Here is an 18,153-nt window from a genome sequence, read left to right on the forward strand (position 1 = left end):
GGTCCAGGCGGTGATGAGCGTCACGTTGCACGGATGTGCAAATTAACGTGAAACGTTTGCTTGAAGGATCAGTGGGTTTATATAGTCTTGTTCCCAGCCACACCCAGTAGCTCTGGCCTGCCTGCTGCCACGCCCTGCCACACCCGATGTGTCAGCACCTGAAAACCAGGCCTAGGGAGCCACGCCCGATGAGTCAGCACATGGGGATGTTCGCTGGAATAAAGGCTTCCAGCACCTGGAAAGTTCTTGTAAAATAAAAGCATTCCTGCACTGAAGTAAAATAAAAGCACTCCTGCACTGAAATAAAGTGTTCCTGCTCACATCTCTATATGAGCCTGGCAAAGGCGCCAGGACTGAGTCCATCCAGGGCCCCTGTGTTTATAGGTCCCAAAGGGACATAAGTGAGTCAACTGACCCACTGCCTCCGTCACTAGATGGTGTGGTTTTTGTGTTCTGGGGCTCTTGGCCATGACAGTGAAGCAAAGCAGGGCCAAAGGAGGCAAAACAGGCAGGAGGAACAGTGGTGTTCGTCTTGCATCTGCAACAGCCTAAAGTAGAGTATCGGCTCTTAATGTGTAAGTTATGTCCTGCGCACCCATGCAGCATGCCTAAGCGGCTCACGGAAATGACAGAGTGATATAATGCACACAACATGCATCATTGGTTGTGCGCATGAAGGTTACGACACGGACGAGTTTTGCAAATATATTTGGGGGTGCTATGCTGTTCGTTCCCTTCAGGTAACAGGGGTTTCCTCTGCACAAATGTGCATGTTTTTAACTTTTTGAGGCATACGGTGTGTAGCGCATGCATTTCTTGAGTCTTTGGGTGCCTCTGCATATCCGTACCACAATTTTTAATTTTCGGAAGCTTTCTGGGTATTGCATACACATTATTTGAGTCTCTGGGTGCCTCTGCATATCGTGTACCTATTTTTATACTTTTTGGAAGCTTTCTGGGTATTGAGTATGCAATTTGTGAGTCCCTGGGGGCCTCTGCATTTCGCATGTCATAATTATTTTGTTTTAAGGGTACATTGGAGCCTTGCTGGATCACACATCTATGTTCACATCACGTAGAATGTTCCCTTACTCATGTTGCCGAGGTCAATAACTTGGTGTTTCTTCCATTCTTCCTTACACCTGTGACTTGAGTGGAAATACCCCAAGAGGGAAAGGGGGCAGACAGGATTGGGGTCGGGGATGTGGTGAGGACAAACCTACCCCAGCCCCAGGGGGTCAGGATGTGGTGTGGATACATCTGCCCCAGAGGGTCGGGGACATGGTGTGGAGCCATCTGCCCCGGCGCCACCTGGACGCCAATGTGGTCCCCAGACAGGGACTGCACCAACTCCTCATTCCTCTCTGGCCACGAAGGGATGCCATGCACTGCAGGACAAGGCTCCATCCCAAGACACGGCACAGGACACTAGCCCGGAGAAGAAGATTGACATACATTACCCTACTCTATTGGTTAGTACATTACACGTGACATCCTAAATACATCCCCCTGTAAATTACCTAATTGGCAATTAGCAATTGTGAAATCAGTAATTTGTTACAACAATAATAAACACACTGACATTCCCATGACACCAGACTTTTAAGGCACCCTTGACCGTTCCCAGACCTTGCAGCTTCCTCACTGCCAAACATATCTTTGCAACTACTACAGTGATACATGTTGCTGTCCCCATTACTCAGCTCGGCCAAGGAAAGAAGCTGTTAATTTGAAGGACGTTCATCTTGCTTGCGAAAGAGATATTCTTATGAAAACATGTAACAGAAGCCCCACTCTTTGAGAAGTAATTTCTTGTATTATTTGTGGTACTCAACCATGAGTCCACATACACATCAGTCCTAATTCAATAGTTTGGCAGAGCCTCAACTTGAGGCCTAGCTCACACCAGAACACATCTTTTGCAACTATTGTATTTCCATTTGACTAATGCTAAGGATGTTAACTGTTATTATGCTATGTGCTCAACTTCTCTTGGAAAGGCTCCCCGAAACAATAACTAATATGACTGATATTTGCACTACCAGCAACCAGCCACATACTCGACAACTTTAGAAGCTCTCTTGGATGCAGCAGACACAATGCCTAATTAAAAATGGCAGAAACATTAAAGTACCATGGCATCAGTATCACCATTATAATGACAGAAACCCTTACTTTTGAGGTATTCTCACAGTTTGTATTTCCCTTTGCATTTAGGGCATTGCGTTTGCATTCAATAGTTATAAAAGTAAACTCGAATTTGAAAGAAAGTGCGTCACACAAAACTGTGAATGTTGGGGGTAATGGGAGAGGGCTTCGGCGATAAAGGAGGACTTTAGGGTGTGGGGGGAGCACCTGCTGAGTGTCTGGAAGGACAGAGAAGCAATTTTGATTGTGTGCATTTTTACGTATAACCGTGGTTATTTATGGGCACCTGCAGATAACCGCAGTACTTTGTAGTGCAATATAACCACAGGTATGGAATTTTCTTTTTTTTTAAGTTAGAAAAATTTGATTAATACCAACAAAATTGAATTTAACAGCTACTCTGAGGTGGGGGCAATAGGTGTGGCTGAAGAATATGTCTACTGGGTTACATTAAGGAACCGAACGGTGCACTATGGAAAGTGGACACAGCCAAAGACCATGGCCGAAGGCTATGGCTTGTGCCCCGGTAATGTTTCAAAATATACTGTGAGCACGTCCGAAGAATGTGCTACCTAATGGGTCCAAAAGAAACATATTGAGCGAACATGCACAATGGACATGGCCAAAAGCCCTTGCATGGCCATGTCTTGTGGTCCGGTAGTGTTTTAAAATCCGCAGTGGGCACAGCCGAAGGCCCTGGCTAGTGGGCCCAAAAGACGTTTATAGTGGCCACGGATGTAGGCCTATGACCACCTAGTAGGTCGAAAAGTAACATATTGGGGTAACATGTACAGTGGACACGGCCAAAGGCCATGGCTAGTGGCCCATAAAATAAAACTATGGTGTAACAAAACCCTTGAAATTCACAGAAAAAACATTAGTTTAGGTGCATATTTAATGCAACAAAACCGTTGAAATTCCGCGGATGTAGGAAGTCATGACCAACATCACTTGGTGCATTTCCCATGCAAACTACATGAGGACATACATATTATAAGATTCACAATGACATACAAAATGCATTATAGGGGACATGGCATTATGAGGTACATCAACAGGAGCTTGCCAAGTTAAGCTGGCCATGACTTCCCATATCTGCTGAATTTCAAGGGTTTTGTTTCGTTAAATCTGCCCAAATTAACTGCACCTTAACTAAAGTTTTTCCATGAATATATATATACAGGAAACAAACTTTAGTTGGTAGAGAGTTAAGGTTATTAGATTTAACATGAAAAATACAACAAAACCCCTAAAATTCAGCAATCGCATTTCAAGCAAGTTCACTTTAACTATGTGCCTCATGTTGTGCAGTGTATGACCATAATGAAGAAATCACTGATTACATCATACATGACATCAACAATGAGATCAATAATTACATTAATTGTGACATTACTGATTAAATAAGTTAGAATATTTGTGTTTAACTCTTTGATACATATTTTATTTGATTACACTTAATCATAACAACATGAGATGGAGCAATACACTGATACAGAAGTATGATATGATTACTTGTGGAGCATTCATTTGTAGAACTTAACTTATAAAGATTAAAATACACATTAGTAACGTTATGCAAAAGAGTTTGACTTTCATGTATTAGTAAACAAATACAATACTTCATTGCAGGGAAAGTACCTGATTCTGGTGAATCTATTTCAGGTATTTAAAACATAATATAATAAGCATATGTAGTAGTACAAAAATTTATAAGAATAGATAGAAGTAGAAACATGTTTAATAGTGAGTGTTATGAAAATAGTCAATGCTCACATTTAAATTTACAATTCTCCTTACTGTAATAAACATTACATGAACGCATTATTTTCTAAATGACAAGTTTTATGATAAAATAATCACATACAAAAGAAAGTGTGTGCCCGTGTGCATTGTGATAATATATAATCTAAGAAAGTTTGGTTAATATGCAAAACAAATCAGTTACTTATACTACATAATTGCATACCGCACATTACATTTAAAGAAACAAGGGCAGAATAGATTGTACTGTGTAAGTATGAAATATTTACATATGTTATGTTAAAAAACAGATTTGTCAGATTTCAAAATGTAACTAATCAAACTAGAGACATCAGTGAGGTCATGCATGATATAATTAATGACACCATAAGTGATGTCATGTATTCTGTAATTAGTGATGTCATCAGTGATGGTGTCAGTGATGTCATCATTGTGGTCATACGCTGCACAACAGGGGGCACTTAGTTAAGATAGACTTGCTTGAAATGTGATTGCTGAATTTCAGGCGTTTTGTTGCATTATATCTGATCACCTTAACTCTCTCTTAACCAAGGTTTTTTCACTGTTTTTCAAGGTTTGTTGCTATGTATGTTTCTCATTAAATCTGATCACCTTAACTTTCTCCTAACTAAAATTTTTCACTGAATTTCAAACATTTTGTATTTAAAATGTCATCCTAATTCATCCAGCAAGTAAAACATATTAGCAATAGAATTGTGGGAACAAATGGTTGCTTTTTCATTTCTGTAACACCTCTCAGCCTCTCTGCTGCAAAGCACCATGGGAGATATAGCATTTTTTTTTAGGGAGCAGGGTGCACACTCTTCCCCATTGAATATTTTTAAAACTCTTGGATGTATTTACCCCAAACCTGTCCCAGAAATTGAGTTGTTTCTCATTTGGTCCAATTCCATCCAGCAGTTATTGTGCTTCCGCTAGTACATTTTCATTATGAGAAAATGAATGAGAGTAGGCTGAAAACAGTGTTTTTTTTCTTTCTAATATCGGTTTGCATTTCTTAACAAATCTTTCCCACAATTCCCAGTCCGGGGCAGCCTCTGACAATCTTTTTGTTTGGAAAATATCTGCCAAATCTGTTCTGCAAGTCAAAAGTTATTAGCAATACAATTTTTGCATTTCCAATTAGGACGGTGACGCCACCCTACAATATACATAGATATTACAATGTTAAATAATTATTGCCATAGAAGAACTTTAGTTTATTTTACAAAAATATAAAGTGACAAATAAAAGTATAGGTAAACCGCTCACAAAGTTATTCTGTGTTTTTTTTTATATTGTGGTTTTTAAATGTTTGCATGGTCTTGCACCACCTTAGGTCCGTACTCAACAATAATAAATAATGATCTACCCAAGAGGATTCATGCGTATCAGTCAATACATACTCTCGGCTCTACCCCCCAACACATGTTGGTTGTTCCTACATAGTGCTTGGTGCATAGTGGACATAGGTATGTTTCTGTTCTAGGCCCATGCCTATGGAACTCTCTTCCTTTTAACTTGCATATTACAGTTTATTTTTTTTGGTTCAGCTTTTCAACCGATACTTGATTCTTCTTTTTTTTTCTTCTCAATTGTAATAAAACCTGCAGCCAGATGTCATTTCCTCTGCATGGCTCTTGTGCATGGAAAATAAATAAATACATAAATAAATAAACAATACACTGTATTAAACATCATAGTTATGAATGTGACTAGTAAACATATTCCTGCATGCCTTTAAAGGCAAGATACAGTAAGGGTTGCCCCCACAACATTGCCTTATACATACTGAGGATTGGTTTGCGAAACCAGAATTTGATTGGGGCCACACTCAACCCGCCTTAAAATATTCTCATCTGCAAGGATGCACTGTTTATGAATGCAGACGATATCCAACTGCAAACATGATTTGGGGAACACTGGTCTCTGCCTATTAAGGGGTCGCCTATGGAACCTGCCACAATGCCCATTGAGCCACGTCTTTCTTCAGCTGATTGAAAGCCTGCTTGCTTTGGTTGGACCACATCCCACCAAATGGATCACACATGCAATACAGTGGCTCCTTGGGACTGGTATTTTTCCCACTCTTATTCTTGAATGTCTACCCTGTGGTCTGATCTACAAGCAGTCAGCCAATGTTACAGAATCCAGGAACAAAACGCTTGTAGCATTTGCAAAACCCTAAAAATGTCTGCTTTTCTTTCCATGACTGGCGTATTGGCCAGCTGTGAAGTGCAGCCATTTTTGCCAGGCCACTGCCATCTTATCTGCAGAGACAATGTGCCCAATACACTTAATCTCGCCTAGCAGAATTGGCATTTATTCATGGACATCTTCACGCCTCAGTGTCATAGGCGATCAAGAAACATCATGAGGCTCCTGTTACATTCATCCCGAACATGAGGTTGTCAGGGTAAACAAAAATCTCCATGAGGTTCATATTTCTGAATGAGCTGCAGGAGTTTCTGCAATGTTATTGCGACACTGGAGCAGCCTTGGGGCATTCTGATGAGCTAATACAAGTGAACATGTGAAATCTGAATTCTCAAGGTTCATCACATCAGGGTGTAAGGGAATGTATTAGTACCCACTACAGAAATGTACTACTGTATCTATTCCGGCTGTTTTTGGCACAGCTAGTGCTATATGTCACATGCTCCCATCTATAATTTCTTTACTCAGGTCTGGTTTAGCAATATATTTTCTTTAAGGAGATTTGTTTATGTCTTGGAAGAACAAGTATACTGTGGAGATCCCTGCCATGTTTTTGACCGTCCTATGTGATTTCATTGAGTAACATTTGTAGAATACCAATGAATCGAAGAAAAAAAAACACCCGGCCTTCTATCCCCCACATTTTTTATTACCCTTACCCACCCCGCCGCATATTTTGGCGGTGAAATTCGATAAAAATATTCAATGAATTCATATTCAATGAATTCCCTTGCACAGCAAACTCCCTATCCCTTTCTGACATCACCCATATGACCTTCTGATGTCCTTCCTTTATGTTTTCCTTACAAAAATGGCAAAATGACGTAATTCACTGCACATGTTTATCACATGACTCCAAAAGTCTGATCATGTGATCGGGTTGATGGCTTATTGGTACGCCGTCAGGCTCTGCATTGGCTTGCTTCTACAGTTTATAGTCTTAAGGTGAGTTCTTGATCTGAACGGGAGGGCAACTAAGTTTGAGTCAGTGTTGTAGAGTCTCCTGAATTGTTAATTCATTTCCCGTCTGCCTTTCAGGTAGAACAGAGCTTTGGCTTTGCAGAAATCTGCAATCGCAGAAGAATGAAATATAGACAATATTGCTTTAAGTAAGTACTCTGAGTTGGTCTTAACAACATAATTATGAGCAACATGTCTCGCTTTATGTCCCAACTCACTGACACTGAGTTTAGTGTTCTGTGTCTTCTTACCAGGTGATGCCTGCTACTGTTAACAATATAACGGTCAGCAACTATGATCCTAAATCCATTTTATGATCTCCGTTTGTGTCCCATGTAATTATGCCTGGCACACAAGTGACATGAAGCTGGTTCTGAAGAAGCTGACCATAATTTAGGAAGATCAATGAAACCGAGCGACCATGACCAGGAATACTGAAAGGTTTGTGTGTACCCTGGGTTGTTTGATTAATTGAGCTCTTGCCACTCCAAAATGTAAACAAACGTCTTCACTGCAACTTTTAATATTGAGTAGGGATCCAACAGATCTGGGATTGATAAAATGATAGGCTCCCGTGATAGTGGTCTCTTGTTTTAAATCACTTTTCTAATTTCTTTTTTTAATGTGTTCTGTTCACTGGTTCATATTATTATCAGCGTAATAAAATTGAAAAACACACTATTCTATTTTTTAAAACACTTTCCAACTCAGAATGGATCTGAGAATGGTATCATGAATGAAGCTTACTATAATGGGAAGATCTTTTTCTATGCACTTTCAATAGATAGGCAGCACATCACTATTGACTAGGATGAGTGGCAGGTGCTATTAGCGGCCCCTGTCCTCCTGTGTCTACTTGCCAAATTCAATAATGAGCTCTCCAGTTCCCAGCCACATATTTACTTGTTGTCTGTGAGTTTTCAATCTGTGTTGGTTTGGCTTCCTGCCCCCTGTATGTTGTAATACTGAGCTTGGCCCGTTTCAACTATCTCTACAGACCAGTCCTCCTCTGTGATAAACAAACATATGTGTGACACTGGCTGGAGCCACAGAGACAGTCAAATGACACTATGATATGATATGATATGATATGATATGATATGGTATTTGTAACGCGCCTATACACAAGTGTTTCAAGGCGCGACGAGGCAGGGAGGGGGGTACAAGGGGAGACAGAAAACGATCCTACTAGGCCAGGTGTCATTCAGATCGCGCAAGTGCAGGGGTAGGGGAGGGGAAAAGTGCAAGGGGAAGGGGAGGGGGGGAAGTGCAGTACAAGGTAAGAGGCGTACGTAATAAATAAATAAATAGGGCCAGCTGGTGGCAAGTGTGAGGTAAGTGCAGAACAAGTGCTGGGGGAGGGGGGCTGTAGGGATACAGAGACAGACCCGCAGTGCAAAGGGGTTCCAGGGCATCAGTGCAAGTGGAGAGTGGCAGGGCCCAGGACCGAGGCCGTTTAGAGTGGTCCAATTGCAGGATCAGTGCAGCTTCAGTGAAAATTAATTAGCCGCTCAGCAGGGGAGAGGGAGAGGGAAAGCAGAAGCAAAGAGGAAGGGTTTGAGGTGCTTCCGGAACCGGAGATGGTTCTCCTCAAGTTTCAGGGAGGCAGGAAGGCTGTTCCAGAGGGAGGCCCCTGCCGCGGAGAGAGATCTACCCCCAGCTCGTTGCTTCGAGAAGCGACTAACCCTGAGGGAGTTGGAGGCGGATGAGCGAAGGGCTCGGGAAGGAAGATATTTGGGAAGAGAGAGTTGAAGGTATTTAGGACCCAGGCCCCAGAAGGCCTTGTGGACAATGCAGAGGGTTTTGAACTTTATCCTCGCAGCCACTGGGAGCCAGTGTAGAGATTTCAGTCCTGGAGAGATACGGTCCCTGGGCTTGAGGCCAAGGACAAGTCTCGCAGTTCTGTTCTGGATGAGTTGCAGAGGGTGGAGAGTGGAGGCAGGCAGATTAAGATAGAGGCTGTTACAGTAGTCCAGCTTCGAGAGAACCAGGGCTCGGGAGACAGTGAGCTTCTGGGGGAAGGAGAGGAAGGGAAGAATACCTCTGAGGAGGTGCAGCTGGTAGTGTGACCTCTTGGCGACGTCAGAAATATGAGGAGAGAAGGAGAGTGTGGAGTCGAAGATGACCCCAAGGTTTTTTGCCTTGCAGGTAGGAGCAGGGAGGGGGCCAAGGGAGGCAGGCCAGAGAGCTACAGGGAAGGAGGGAGTGGGAGTACCGATGAGTAGAATCTCAGTCTTACTGGAATTAAGGCAGAGGTCATTGGCGGCACACCATTCTTGGATAGCAGACAGACAGTCAGAGATGAGGGAAGGAGAGGGGGAGGCTGAGGGTAGCCTGAAAATGAGCTGGGTATCGTCCGCATAGCACTGGAAATTAGGGCAGAGAGCGGCGATGCGGTGGGCAAGGAGTGCCAGATACTCGTTGAACAGCCAGGGAGAGAGATTAGATCCCTGGGGGACACCACAGGTGGAGAAAAAGATGTCAGAGAGGAAGGACCCCAGTTGGACCTGGGAGGGTCGATTTGAAAGGAAAGAGGTCAACCACGCCAGAGCCTGACCAGTGATACCCAGGTTTTCCCGGAGACGGTTGAGCAGGATGGCATGGTTGACAGTGTCAAAGGCAGAGGAGAGATCGAGCAGAATGAGAACACACGGAGTGTTGGAATCAAGGTTCAAGAGCAGGTCTTCACTGGGTGTTCGAATTTCATCCTTAAAGATGTAAAGTTTTATTGGCCACATTGGTGATGTCTTCCAATATGTCAGAAGGGTCTGATGTAGAAGTAATCTGCCTGATGGGATTCCCGCTCTAGTGTATTAATCCCTGGGCATCTTGGCTGAATACCTTCACTGAGAAGAACTCTGACTGGGGCCTTCATGGTGGTTTGCAGATGGATGGTAATCTACCCAAACCAAGCGATGTAGACGCTGCCAACCTGTTCCATAGATGGTTCTCTGGGCTGTAGTTTCTGCTGTAGAGAAGCTTGCTGGCACAGATGGTGCATAGACAGCATGCTGGCATACCAGGGTCCTGCCATCTCCCAGTACAAGGAAGTCAGTGTGCTGACCATTGAGGAGTTCACAAGGGTGACAAAAGAGACTTCTCAGGATTGTTGCTGACACTGTTGCCGATCCGAGTGAGGGTCTCTATGTGTGTACAGTGTGTACTATCTGTCCTTAAACTGGAATCCAGTGAAGTTAAAGAAGAAGGCGGGAGGTATGGGTGAATGGAGGGGAATTATAAACTATACACACTGTTGGGTTTGGTACTGCCGTCTGCATTAACAGGAAGCCTCCCCTGGCAGTTTTCCATTTACTACCAATGCACAGCATGAATGGCAGATTACTTCTGCAGTTAGGATCATTCTGTGCTCCCAGAATATGATTCACTTGGGCTGCCAAACGATCATTATGTCATATTGTTTAAGGAGCTATGGTGCACAGATGCCTTAAGGGAAGAAGAGAAAATAAAGTTAATGCTAAATATACTGTACTGTACTATACTACCATAATATTCTGTAAACAGAACTGCAGATTTCCCCATTACACTACAATATTTACTCATCCCAATGCTTGATAATTCTTTACTCTGGGTGTGTTTTTTCTACTGGTGTGGTGGTAGATTGCAGATGTCATTGTAGAAATCCGAAACGTTAGTAGTCACTGTACTGATGGATCTGCAAATGTGATAGCCAGTGCATACTGCTTCTTCAGTATCTTGCTCTTCCCTGAAGTGATGGGCCTAGCCACTGTAAGCATAACAGTAAGAGCTGTAATGGACATAATTACACTATAATTCCAATAAAATTCACAATCAATAGATGTGCAGTATTCCAGACAAAGTGGCTTTAAAAATTATTTGCAATTTGCATGCTACAGAACAGGGGAAATGAATGGATCGGCCACATCATTGCTTGACCGAGCACCATATAAATATAAGCCAATTATGTGTGGCATGACAGTTAAATGTTACACTAACAGGACCTGTCTCCCTGAGTTTGAATCTGCCTGAGTGAGCAATAACCATTTGTTCACACCAAACTGAATACGCCCAAGGAGGTGTCCCTGTGAGTTTGTGGACAGCTCTGTGCTGCTCATGACAAGGCAAAGTTCTACACCAGAAAACTCTCACTTCGAAGACGACCAAGATCAAAATAAGCAGCTGACATTTACATTTCAAAGGAATGAGACCAGTAGAATTGTACTTGTCCTGCCTCAGCTATTCGTCCCACGAAGATGCATCAATGAAATAAGTAAATAAATAAATGGAGCTGAAGCGTAACCGGCTTTCCTGATTACAGTTTGTGTCATTGACGTTTGCAATTTTGGCCAAAATTCCAAGTCCACCTTCACCCTGAATGATGCTCTTTGTACTGTACCATAGCTTGGTTTTTGTTTGGTGATTCTTAAAATGAAAATGAAAAGAGGTATCATAAGTGCTTGATATGTCAGCACCAAAATATAGGCAAGTCAATCAATGGACAGCTGCGGACACACCCTGTTCTTGGAGCCCATTTGTACAGATCCAGTGGGCATTTGCACAGATCCCAAAGGTGGCATGCCTGGATATCATACTTGTTATAGCCAACTTCTTTCCAAATGGGTAGACGCATACTCCATCCACAGGACAGACACACATGCATTTGTGAAAAGCATTGATACCCAAATTCATCCCTAGGATTTGGGGTGCCCGTAAGTATCAACTTTGATAGATGTACACACTTCATGGGAAGTCTAATGCAGGGGATTTGCAAAGTACTAATAAACAACAGACATTCCATTGCACCTATCATACAAAATCAGCAGGCCTGGTGGAATGTCATAAGGAGATCCTTAAGGGAAAAATAGTTAAGGTTTCTGTTGAAACTAGTTTGAAGTGTCCATATGTACTGCTTGTAGCTAATGTGCATGACACATAATCACCTGACAGGGTGGGACCTGTGGATCCAACTCATCACAGTGTGGAATAGATTATTATGTTGGGTTTATATCCAGTGGAAAGGAATGTTCATGTGGGCAAGTGCCCTCTGCATGTATTTAATCTATTTAATTGTTTTTTATAACGATCCTAATACCATACCTGAGTTTGGTTTCTAAGCGCGGATCCTGGATTCAAACCTTGGTTGCTCTGCATGGTCTTGCTCCAAGTCCAGCATGTTACCCCAGTGCTATCCTCTGTACCACAATGCCAGAGTGGGTGCCTGAAGAATAAGAGAGTGAAATGCTTGCTAGGACAGCATTGGATTCAGAATGGGATAAGGAAAAGCCCACCCAAAAAAGGTCAGAGGCTTTAGACTAAACCTGCTCTAATACTTATCTGCGCTTGCACAGGGAGGTAATTGATTCCTCATCCCTCCTATTGGGATTCCCAGAAGAACTCATATGGGACAGCCTAGTGAAAAGCCCTGAGGGAGATGGGGGATGGTGAGGTTGAGTATTTCTCCCACTCTGTGCCTTGCGTTCGCAGTCCTTCCTTCAATGGTCTGCTAGTGTGTCTTTGGGCAAGGTATTCCAAGAGACTGAAATGACAATTGTGGCAACTTAACTCAAATCCTCTATATCTCTAGCCTCTCACTTGCCCCTTCAGTTAGACCCCTCCTTACCTGGTGTTGCACTGGCAAGAAGTAGGAAATAATAAATACCAGGCACTTCACTGGTCTGTTAGGGTAGACCCGTTCTATGTGATCAGAAATAATCCATCAAAATTGATTGAATCTATTTTTTGGGGGGTAGATATTTCTGCAAATATATGCAGGGGTGACCTCTGCAGACCCTCATAACACCACAACACTAGTTATTACCCTAAACCCATGCCCACATATATTTGGGGACAAATGCATACAAAAAGATTAGATAAAATCAAATTCAATGAATTCTCACACGGCAAAGCCTCATTATCCCTGCTAGACCAGCTACCATTGGCTTCCAACGATATGATGAGCACTATTTTATAATTTTCTCTATTATCCTTTGTAGATATGGTCAGGCTTCTGTAAGCAGGATGTGTAGTCCATGTAAGAATCTCGAAAGGTGCACTTTCTCAATTGCACAACAGGTACAGCAGAAGGCTATGCTGTCAAGTGCAAGGGGGACCTAAAGGAGTTTGGAAACCCTAGTTTAACAGTGTTAGGGAGAATTGTCATAAATGTACTAATTTCCTTTACCTTTTGAGACCCCCAGTAACTTTGCTGGATTTCTAGGACTTTACTTTTTACCTGGAAACAGTGTGAGCCTTTTTCCCACTCTTTTCATGTATTTTGATGTGTGTTTTACTTTTGTGTTCTTTGGATATGGAGTTTTAGACAACTCCATAGACATCATATTTTTCTTGTGTGTCACACAGCACTCTCGGTGCAGTGACACAGTGATGTCTTTTAAACTTCCCAGGGTTTAAATACCTTCTCTGGGACTGACCACTGTCTCCCAGTGAATGTAAGGTTAAATTGACTTTACTAGTCTTTTTAAATTGCTAGACCCAGCACACACTGCCTTACAGCAGAGTGCTGGAGGGAATACCTAGCGTTCCCTACACCTAGAAAACTCATGTAGCCCTCAAAGGCTACCCTTGCATCTCAGAATGGCTGGTGGCAGTGGTATTACCAAGATTTCCCGGGCCGCGACCCGTTTAAACGCTCCAGTAGCTGAAATCCACCAGAGCCATATTTTTCAAGATGGCGTCTTAGACCCCTCTGTAAAAACAGGTTGCGATCGACTTTTTTTGCCATTTATTTTTGGAAAGGTCCTTCTAATGTTTGTCTCTGCACGCCAAACCAGGTTTGATCCCTTTGTTTGTTTGCGTTTGGTGGGCTTCAGTGCTGAAGCCCCCCTCTGGCACCTGAGTGTCTGGGGTGGACAGGATGTGAGGGAGGTGCTCAAAACGTAGTCTACTAGGAGACCTGAATGCACTCTGGCGTGATTGGCTGGATGACTGTCCGGCAAGGACAGCCACCCTGCTGGGTTAGTGACAGCTAGGCTGGAATGAATGGGAGAAAACTGTTTAAAAGCAGGTCTCTGCGACTTGGAATGCAGAGTCGACCACTAGAACGAAAGAACCGAAGACAAGCTGAAGGAAGACGACTGCTGCAACTCATGGACCGTTGGTTTGCCCGGTGAAGACCTGCTGCAGCTCTGAATTGCCTGAAACTCCCTTGACAGAGAAGCCCCTTCAAGGATGACTTCTTCCCTTGAGCTGGTGGGAACAGCCAACTCGCAAGCCACCTGGAAACCATCTCCATACTGGTCGAATTTTCTTCAGAGTGCTGTTGAAAACAGGATAGCCAGTGAGAAAGATACCAGTTTGTGGACTTTTGGGCACTCACACCTTAAACCAACATTTTTCCAAGCTTGTGGATCCTTCCCTGTGCAGTGCAGGAACCTCCCGATGTCCTCCCTCTTGTCCCAACGACTGAGGCTGAGGAACAGCGAGATCTGCAGGGACTGCCAGGAACAACTGCCTCAGCTACAGCTTCTCTTCTTTCAAAAGGTACTGTGCAAATGCGGTAGAGAAATCCTCCTTGCTGCTGTGAAAGTTTGTGAAACCTTCCCAACTTTGGAGTCTTGTTCACTCCTAAACCGACCTGTAACTCTATTTCATGCAAACTACTTCTAAGAACATTGGCAAAGACTTAACCGTTTACTACCAGAACTTTGCTATCCTATCCAAGACACTGATCCATTGACTTTGGCCCAGACCTATTGAATTGAATTGCCTCTTGTAGTGACTGAAACTATTTCCCTGCCTATGAAAGTAACTGTGTTTGATTCTTATAACCTTTGTCTTTCTACCCCTTTTTAAAGTTACTGAAGTGCCATTTTGCTCCCACTTCAGGGGAGCTTAACTTGTTCAGAAACTTATTGGTTTGGTACTGTAGTGTTTTATATGTGATATTGAGCTGCTTGTTACTAGTGGAATGTTTTCTAACTCAATGTGTAAATAAATTATATTGTTTTACCAAGAAAACACGGCCCTCATTACGACCCTGGCGGTAAGTGTTTAACTGCGCCGTAAAAGGCTACGGCGCCGTTAAACACTTACCGCCTGATTACGAGGTCCCTTTGCGGGTTGGAGACTTTAACGCCTGCTTACGGCACCGTAATTTACGGTGCCGTAATTAGCGCCTTCCCCATAGCCGTTATGTCCTATGGGGGCAAAAATGGGAATGGGGAAGGGGCCATGGTGAATGGGGAATTACCGCCCCGCCAACCTTGGAATGGGGCAGTAATTCCGCCATCCACCATGGCAGAGTCGGTGAGTTACCGGCATGGACCATGGCGCTATCAGCACCATGGTCCAGCGCCTGGGTCGTAATGAGGGCCTAAGTGTTTGTTTGAACCACTGTGGTTGCACTGTGATTGCAAGTCCCTTGTTTAACACCTTGCACTGCTCACATCCCTCTTGAGAAGAGCCTGGCTGATCAGCCCTGCTACCACAAAACTGTGTAGTACAGACTTATACCAAAGGTGAGATTGTGCTTACACCTGTAGTCTTAATTGTGTGTAGTGTTTCCAAAGGGTACTGCATGTAATTCTGCCTAACAAACATGGCCTTAGTTCTTTCTTCGCTGCATGGTCAACATTTCCAGGAAATGGAAACCAGGTAAAGCTAGACACATTTGAAAAGATAAAAGGTTTAGTGACCAGCTCTCAGCTCACAGAAATAGTTGTGATTGTAGGAAAGTTAAAGAAAAAGGAGGATCTAACATGTACCATGCAGAATGTATTGATGAATTGTGATTTAAACATGAAAGATGTGGGGGAGAAGGTGGAGTGTGACATTGCCTTTGAAAAGATGCAAGAAGATGTCATGCACCAGTCATTACCAGAAGCACTAATAGAAGATGGAAGAGTTCAAGCCCAGCTGCGACTGTGGAGATGAGCATGGAAATACACAAGTTGGGGATGCTGAGGAAGATTTATGTTCATTCATCACAAATGTGCCTGTTCGAGATGTATGTGCCCCAACATGCAATGTGACTACTGTAATGTGGACAAGTTGCTTCTGGGACTGGATTGTCCATTGAGTCACCTGGGAAGTGCAGGTTTCAAAAAGTGACAAATCATTATTTACTGAGCAACCCTGAACTGAAGCCAGTCCTATGGACTCGCCTGGGCATGAACTGGAATTTATGGTCGAGAGAACCTTCAGAGGTCCAGTTTATGGATAAAGTGGAGACTGGCCACATATTGACTGTTGCCGGGAGAATGTGCTGGGAAGGGTCCGGCTGAGGTTTGTCACCAAATGGTACCCATGTGTTCTATCTGAATGACAACTGTGTACACCCCAAAAATAATTATAGGTATGATTGAAGATTTTCACTCATCACACTAAATGAATGTCAGGGTATAAACTGTCCTGGAGTACAAAGATATAATATTAAAGTATAGATGAATGACGATTGGAATAATATGTCTGTATCAACATGTGAATTTTAAACAGTTGTTACCAGAGATCCTTGATTTAATCAATGTAAAGAAACACCTGCATGTTGCAGAAGTGAAATCTAATAAAGAAAAGAGTGTGAACATTTACATGATGCACTACTTTGGATGTCAACTGTCATGTTACTGAACGGGTTAACTTGATCGGCCTTCATATTTGGATCATGATGTCTATTGCTATTACAATTGCAGTTGCCATGTTCTCATTTTGTTTTTGGTGTTGCCTTAGGGGCTGCCAAGAAAGGTTAGTCCATATCTGCAACAAACAGATCATGCCTCTTAAAGTCAGTAGTATAAACATGTTGATTCATTGGATGAGTCTAAAAGGGACTCTGCTGTACCTGAAGATGAGATTTTACAAATGACGCAGATCAAATGCATAATATTCTCAAATGATTGTGCTCTGATGTTTGCATGTTTCTTTCAGCCATGAATTAACTAAACACATTAGAACTATATTTAAAAAGCTCAATGGATTGCAGTATGCCTACAAATGGGACACCTGTACCTTTCATAAAGGGGAGTCAAAAGGTCAGAAAAAAGATGAATGGTGAAAGCAAAAGTGAAGATGAAATGAAATAAAGTAGGTGAAATGGAGGCTGTGCTTGAAAGGAAAAAAAGGGGTGACTGTGGAAGCTGGTGGCATTTTACTTTAGGTATGTGGATATGCATGAGCCTAAACGGTAGTGAATGGTAGCCATCATTGTGGCAATGATGTAGGAGCCACAGCCATGCTAGGGTTGGTGGTGTGGAACCTCAGAGTTCTAATATGGAACTAAAGGGCTAGCATTCTATATCTATTAATAGCATAATGTGAGGCAGCTATGGACGTCATGCTGGTGGAATGGAAGCAGTAGAATGCCCTGCATTTCCTATGGACTAGGTTGCAAAAAAATTGAAAATGTGCTTTTTATATGTAAAGCTTTATGCTTTATGTTAATCTGTAAACACAATCAGCTCTTTGAATAACTAGAGTGCAAGTAGGTTATTTCAGTCAATGGTGGGGTCATATAAATATAAATGCCATTGAAATAATGAACTCAGATGTCCCATTGTTCTCCAATATCCGCTTTTCTCTTCCTATACCCATTGAAATCATTTCAGTTTCATTCTTCTTTTTAACTTCGTGCTTCCTAGATTTAGCAGTTTTCAGTCATTGTGTTCGGACCTAGCTTCGAGAAGAAACGTAGCACTTTACAGAGGTTACACCAGTACAGATGCATAATGGATCGCTTTTCAGAGGTAACAACAGAACAGATTTTCAGCAGGGGTAGGATACAGAGGGGCACAGAGGGGGGTACAGCTGTAGAGGCTGGGCAGGAAGGAGAGGGGCAGACAGTGTGTAGCGTGTCAGGTGGCGTGGGTGCGATCTGATGTCTTAGGCGTTGAAGAGGAGAGACTTGAAGAGGAGGGTCTTGAATTCAATTCTGAATTGTGGGAGCATGGGGCGAGTATCATGATGATGGGGAGGAAGTTCCATAGTCCTGGGCTGTCGGCAGACAAGGCTTGTTTTCTGATCCTTTCCTTTTTTTCATTGGTGGATATCAAATCTGCATGTTTCCTGGCTTCTGGTGGTGCACTGTCCACCTGAGATGTTGAGTTTCTCCATGAGGTAGCTGGGTGACTTGAG

Source organism: Ambystoma mexicanum, chromosome 1q (assembly GCF_040938575.1).
Source record: "Ambystoma mexicanum isolate Mex_15411 chromosome 1q, UKY_AmexF1_1, whole genome shotgun sequence".
NCBI lineage: Eukaryota > Metazoa > Chordata > Amphibia > Caudata > Ambystomatidae > Ambystoma > Ambystoma mexicanum.